Source organism: Oratosquilla oratoria, chromosome 10, assembly GCF_046742065.1.
Source record: "Oratosquilla oratoria isolate Oo_2021 chromosome 10, ASM4674206v1, whole genome shotgun sequence".
Taxonomy (NCBI): Eukaryota; Metazoa; Arthropoda; class Malacostraca; order Stomatopoda; family Squillidae; genus Oratosquilla; species Oratosquilla oratoria.
This window is the reverse complement of record NC_134786.1, coordinates 55,057,266-55,064,023: the sequence shown is the minus strand read 5'-3', so window position 1 is coordinate 55,064,023 and position 6,758 is coordinate 55,057,266.

The window sequence follows — 6,758 nt, the reverse complement described above, 5'->3', positions numbered from 1 at the left end:
TTTACCCCTCTTTTAAAGAACCTGGATACGACCGGGATAGGGGTTTGGGGATTACTAGAAAATTTCCCATTCGTTTTTTTTAAGTATCTAAATATTCTCCTATCCCCTTTTGTCGTTATATGACACACGGGAGAAAACCTCTACACACAGTTAATGGATACACTACGCACACACCAGATCCCTTTGGAAAATTTCATTGGGTTTGCAGCTGACGGGGCTTCTAATATCATGGGTGAACTAAATTCATTGTCCAGCCGTTTAAGAAGCAATTTGCCTGGAATTACTATAATAAAGTGTGTGTGCCATTCACTTCACCTCTGTGCATCTGAGGCTGCAAAAACACTTCCTAAACACTGCGAAGACCTGATACGTAATGTGTACACGTACTTTTCTCACAGCGCAAAAAGGAAGGTAGAGTTTAAACAATTACAGGATTTTTGTGAAGTAGAACCACACAAAATACTTCATCCATGTCAAACTCGCTGGCTTTCACTGCATGAACCTGTTAGGCGAGTGATTGAACAGTGGCAGGCTCTCACAAGGTATTTTGACGCGAAAGGTTCGGAGGAAAGACTGAGATCGGTTGAATTCATTGTAAAGGACCTACGCGACCCATCTGTATATCTATACTTTCATTTCCTTGATTTCATCTTGCCAGCAGTTAACAATATCAATCTACTGTTCCAAAAGCAAACCCCAACGATTCACTTACTTCACCCCACTGTAAGAAGGCTGTACAGGAATCTAGTAGGATATTTCTGCCGCCCAGAATGCATACACGCAACAGAATTATCTGAAGTGAATCCGTCTCTCGAGAGAATTTTTCTCCCAACAAGTCAGATATATCTAGGATAAAAAATTCATGCACTGTTGCAAACTGAAGAATATAGAGACATACATGCCATGCTAGAGTACGTGTGAACAAGGTGCCGCATATTCATGGTTACACTGTGCATGCAACTAAAGATTCAACATGCAAGATGAACTTTTCCGCCTATGTTCATTTCTATCACCAAAAATGTTTTAGATATAAACACAAGAACAGCCCTACCTTCTCTCACAAGTTTAGTTCAAGCAGTACCTCGCATTTACGATTCTGATGTCCAATTTCTAGACAATGAATGGAGGAACCTAGATTCCGTAACTTTGCCGCAAGACTTGGTACCCGACTGTAATATTTTAGAGTTCTATGAAAAACTAGGGAAAGTAACAGACGACGATGGCACACATCATTTTCAGTATCCGTGTTCCTTTATAACGCAGGTCTTGTCTCTACCAACTTCAAATGCTGATGCTGAGAGACTATTCTCAAAGTTGTCATTAATGAAAACAAAGACTAGGAACAGGCTGCAGCTACCATCAACAAATGCACTAATTTTAGTGTCAGAGGCTGTCAGGGAGAAAGGTGCTTGTGTGAGCTTTAAGCCATCTCAGTTAATGATAAACTCCATCATTAACCATGTAATTGCATGCTCTCTCTCTCTCTCTCTATGAGAAAGTATATGTTCTTGTACTTTATATTATAGATATATGCTGTCACGTATTCCAAAGTGTTACGTGATTTCTTTCGTGGAGTGACACGTACTTTCACCCCCCCCCTTCACACACCTGGTCCAAGTTGACCCAGGCTAGGGTCACACAAGGTCAGGTCTTGGCTAATTGCTTTGGGTCAGACAGGCCGTAGCCGTTTTGCGTCGTCTCGGCGTCTTGCCAGTTTAAATATTCTATTTCTATTTTAATTTGAAATGTTCCAAGGATATCTGCCTCCAAGCTGGACTACAACCTGGTGATCGCCGCTTAGTGGCCCAAAATCAGCAAGACCCCTTTCCTCCCTGGACCTATTCACCACCTGAAGTAAGGACCGAAGTCTATGGACTAGGCCGCCAGGCAAGCCACCATCTGTTGCTCAAAAGCACCAAGAAATTCCTAGCAGAACATTATGCTGGGGATTTTCTAGTATATACGGATGGCTCTGTACTTGAAGACGGTCGCACAGGAGCTGGCTTCTATCTACAGTCCACTAGAGAGACTTTCTCCATAAGGCTTCCCCCCACCACCATCCTCACGGCCGAACTTGTTGCCATCCGGGAGGCTCTGATCAAAATCATCGCCCTTCCTCAGAAGCCACCACGTGTCACGATCCTGTCGGACTCCCGTTCGAGCCTGACTGCCTTGCAGGGCGCCCACTGCACTACAAGACCCGACGTCTTAAATGACATACTGCGTCTCTCGGCAGAGGCGGCCCAAATGGGTGTATGCCTCCAGTACCAGTGGGTCCCCTCTCATGTGGGACTCCAGGGCAACGAAAGGGCTGACAGAGCTGCCCGCCAGGGAGCGCTAGCTCCCGATAAAGAAGCTATACCCATACAGCTCACGGCAAGTGATATGTATCGGATGATAGATCGAGCCGTCTGGGACATGTGGAAGGCAGAATATGCCGCCACTGCTGTCTCCCGGGGATGGCCAACAAAGACCTGCCTCGAGGCCAACGACTCCAGTCTCTCCTCGCTGCCCCCACCCACATCGCGGCCATGGTATCGCGGCTTCGGACAAATCACTGGCGGACCCAGTTCACACAGACCATCTGCTCGTGTGGCACGGAACTGGTGTCCTTTAGCCACTGCGTCTTCCTCTGCCCCGACCTAGAACAACATTTTGGCCTCATCCGAAACCTCCTTGGTGACCCTGCCACAGCCCTTGAACGCCTGCTGGAAAACAGCCTCACAGACGCCGGACGAAGACAGCTGGTCTTCACGGCCCACCTCATCTGCTCCTCCCCAGTAGTATCTCTACTGTAAAATTGATGAATCCCCAAACCCTAAACCCCTCCACCCTACCCGCCAATCCTCCACTTACATGTATGCAGTACATGTACATACATAGTATGTATATATGTGTGTGTAAGTATATATATGGAGATGTATATACATATATGTGTGCATAAAATAATAATGACAATATAAAAAAAGACAATTATAAAAATAAAAATAAAAGACAACACACATGATAAACACACATTACACATATTACATGGCAAATACACATTACATGGTAAGTTAAAAGCCAGTCCCAAAATCGGCAAGGGCGGCTGGGACAAAAATTCTCGAGGCTTTTTCTTTCTCCCCGGCAACTGGTCGACTTTCGGCCGCTCTTGTCACCTAAGGTGTGCAAGGCACCTAGGTAGTACCGTAAGTTATTTATTTTTGTGTGTGAGAGGTAGGATCCCCTTTTGGAGATACCCATTTTGGACCTGGCGTGTCGGAAGGCTTTTGCCAGTGTTCCTTTTTTTTAATCCCTGTTGGAATTTTCCTTTTCCTTTTTGGGTTAAGTTAGATTAGGTTTCTCGTGGGCGACCTACTATTATTTGTTTCCTATTTCCCGTGGTTGGAATACCTTTTGGGGATAGGTTGAGTTGAACTTGTCAATTAGACTTTTAGTTCATCTGTTTTTCTCTCCACCTTTTTATTTTAATATTTTCACTTACGCGTCATTCTATTACGGGGTTTTTACAATTTTTTCTATAGATCACATTTTGGGTCTTTCTGGCTTGTCCTTTTCTTACCCATATGTGTCCTATTTTAGTTTCCTTTTTGAACTTCATTAAGTGCTATATTTTGTACCTTTGTCTTGAACAGTTTTATGTATAGTTTTGAATTCAATTCAATTCTATTCGGGTTTTTCTCACGTGAATTTTATTTTAATTTAGATTTGTTTTGAATGTAAATTCGTAAGATCTTTTTATCTTTATAATTTTCTTTAATCAATCTTGTGTAAATTCAATTTTCATAATGTGTAATATTTCAGTCAGATATGTGTTTGTTTTTGGGGTTTATGTGATTTACTTGTTTGTTTGTTTTTGTAAATAAATATATATAGTTTACCCCTCTTTCAAAGAACCTGGACACGGAGTGCGATAGGGATTTGGGGATTAGAACAGTCAATTCATGACTTTAGGCATCAGTTGCCATATTGGCCATCCTTCCAATTTTAAATTTTTCCTCCCTCCCTTTCGTCACTGCCAAATCCGTGACAGTAGGCGACCTTTTGCCAGAATTCACGCGAGACTTTCTTTTGTTTAACCCGATTTTTAATAGCATTTTAATTTAGTGATTTCTCTGAACATTACCGAATTGGAAAAGCCAGTAAGAAATAGCAAAATGTTCTGGATCGTAGGAGATATCATTCAAAAGCAAAAGCAGTTAGGAGAAATTGTAGGGCTTAGGTATCCCTCTAGATTTCCACGTTGTTCGTATTGTGAATTAAGGGGTCACAATACAGAAGATTGTGGGTTGAAGAAGTTAGCAGAGTGGGAGCGGGAGATGCAGGCAGAGAAGTCTGAGCCTGTATCAGACGTAGGTCACCAGATCTTTTTGTCTGACAGTGTTACTGTTGACAAGGAATCAGAACCCGTCACAGTTGTGCACGATTCAGGGGCACCACAAATCCCCAGTCGTGCTGTTTTTGTAGAAGGAGAGGAGAATGTGGAGAGTGATGTGACGTCATCAACTGGGGATCGGGACAGTGCCCCCCTAGTTGAGGTGAAATTGGACACACAGAGTTTTAAGGGGAAGGCGGAAGAAGGTGTTTTGCCTGAGCTTCAAACTCAGTGCTTTGAAGTGGATTTAGGGGTAAATTTAAGCGGTAGGGAAAGGGGGCAGAACCCCCCGCCGAGTTTGCAGGTGATGCCTGAAGGTTCCCCAGATTTAACCACAGTAAAAGCCATCCCTTTGTTTTTACCTTTGTCTCCTGTCACCCGTCTAATGACCATTTCACCCCCACCCCCAGAGTCACTTAACCTCGCAATAGAGAACGCGGGCGGCGACCCCGACGAGGTCATTCGTGACATTTCCCTTTTATTCTCCCAGCCTGACGAGGTAATAAACCTCACTTTTCTTGTCGCTGAAAGCGATCATTTTTCTTGTGTTAGTCCTCCCCCAGAGAAGTCCTTTTCAGGAAAACCGGAGTTAGTTGCAGAGGGACCGGAGCCGACTGCAGCCCAGACGGAGGACGAGGAGCTGACCATGGCAGCCCACGAGAAGGAGCAGGAGGAGTTGGCCACCCCTTCGGAGGAACCAGAGGAGGAGGAGGAGCGGGAGGCGACACAAACGTCCGCCCCTCATCTACGTAGCGAAAGGCTGCGCAGACGGAGAGTACCGTCAACCTTTTGCAAGGACGAGGATCCTTGGGAAGCTGTGGAACAGCTGATTGTCCCCTCTCCTCGCCGGAGGACCATATTGAAGGTGGCCATCTACGGACACTCTGCGAGCCACCCAGGCGTCCGCGAGACATTCGAGAGGCGAGGCAAAGCCCTCTCTCGACGAAGTCGGAAGGTCGCGGACCAAACCGCCGGATCTCTCGACAATCAAGAGAATCCGGGAATATTCTCCACCATACGAAGGACATTGTGGGAGCTCCCAACAGGCCCACCCAAGGTGAACTTTACGAGGAACCGTTCCGTGTGCAAGCGGACGGCAATCCTCATTTATCAGTGTTGAAATGGAGACGTGGGAGAGGAGTGAAAATGCACCAGACGATGCAGTTTGTTTGTGCATAGGTTTTCGTAGAGTGCATAGTGAACTCTGTGTGTAGTGATCAACACTGGATTTTTGTGTCTGTTTGTTTTAGTGACCTGTGGGTTTATTTTAATTTTTGTATGGTTAGGAGTTTTTATATAATGATATATGTGTTGTTTTGTGCCGGAAAGTCAATGCAGAACTCCTGGACGAGTCTCTGTCCCGTGCACAAGCACCGGTTTGACAGAAGTCATTTTAGTTTAGGCCCTTCTGCCTTTTTAAGGGACGCTTTTACAGGCCATGTCCTGCACCCGTTTTCGGTTTAAGGGGTGAGGGTTGCCAACTACGAAGTAGCAACACCAGATAGAGGCCGCAGACAGTGGCTAGGTCACATCACGTGTCAAAGGGTCATAGCCGAGGACGGCCTCCTGCCTATTTTTTTTTTTTTTTTTTTTCTCTCTCTCTCTTTAAGGTGTCTGGTCTGAGAAAACCGCCGCTGGAGTCGGAAGTGGAGGCACCTGAGCGTCGGGCGGAGCAGAAAACCGCTCGTTGCTAAGGGTAAGTTTTCCTCCCAGGGGTTCGAAGACAGACTGTGGGGCCGGCCATATCGGTAGCCTACGACTTGGGTGATGGTGACACTATCTCGGTGGAGCTTTCGTATCGGGCATCCTCATTAAGCGCCTCTTTGTTTGGAGAAGGAGTCTTTATTTATTTTTTGTTGTTGTCTTTTTGCAAGGTGGGTCTCATTCGTCATGTGCGAGTGAGTGTCGTTCGCCCATCTTTGCTTGTCAGACGGTAGCCAGTTGTTGTGCTTGACTTCCGCAAGAAATTGAGTAAAAATTGTGCAAGAACAATTTTTTTCTTGGTGGGGGAGGTGTCACGTATTCCAAAGTGTTACGTGATTTCTTTCGTGGAGTGACACGTACTTTCACCCCACCCCCCTTCACACACCTGGTCCAAGTTGACCCAGGCTAGGGTCACACAAGGTCAGGTCTTGGCTAATTGCTTTGGGTCAGACAGGCCGTAGCCGTTTTGCGTCGTCTCGGCGTATTGCCAGTTTAAATATTTTATTTCTATTTTAATTTGAAATGTTCCTTCTTTCTGTGTGTGACCAGATTACTTTTAACTGGTCACTTGTGCATTCCTTTTTGTATTTTTGTTGTATTTCTGTGTCCAGATGTGCGCTGCGTCGCACAATCCTGGACACCTTGAAAATCTTAATTTGACCGCGTATGGCAACATTCA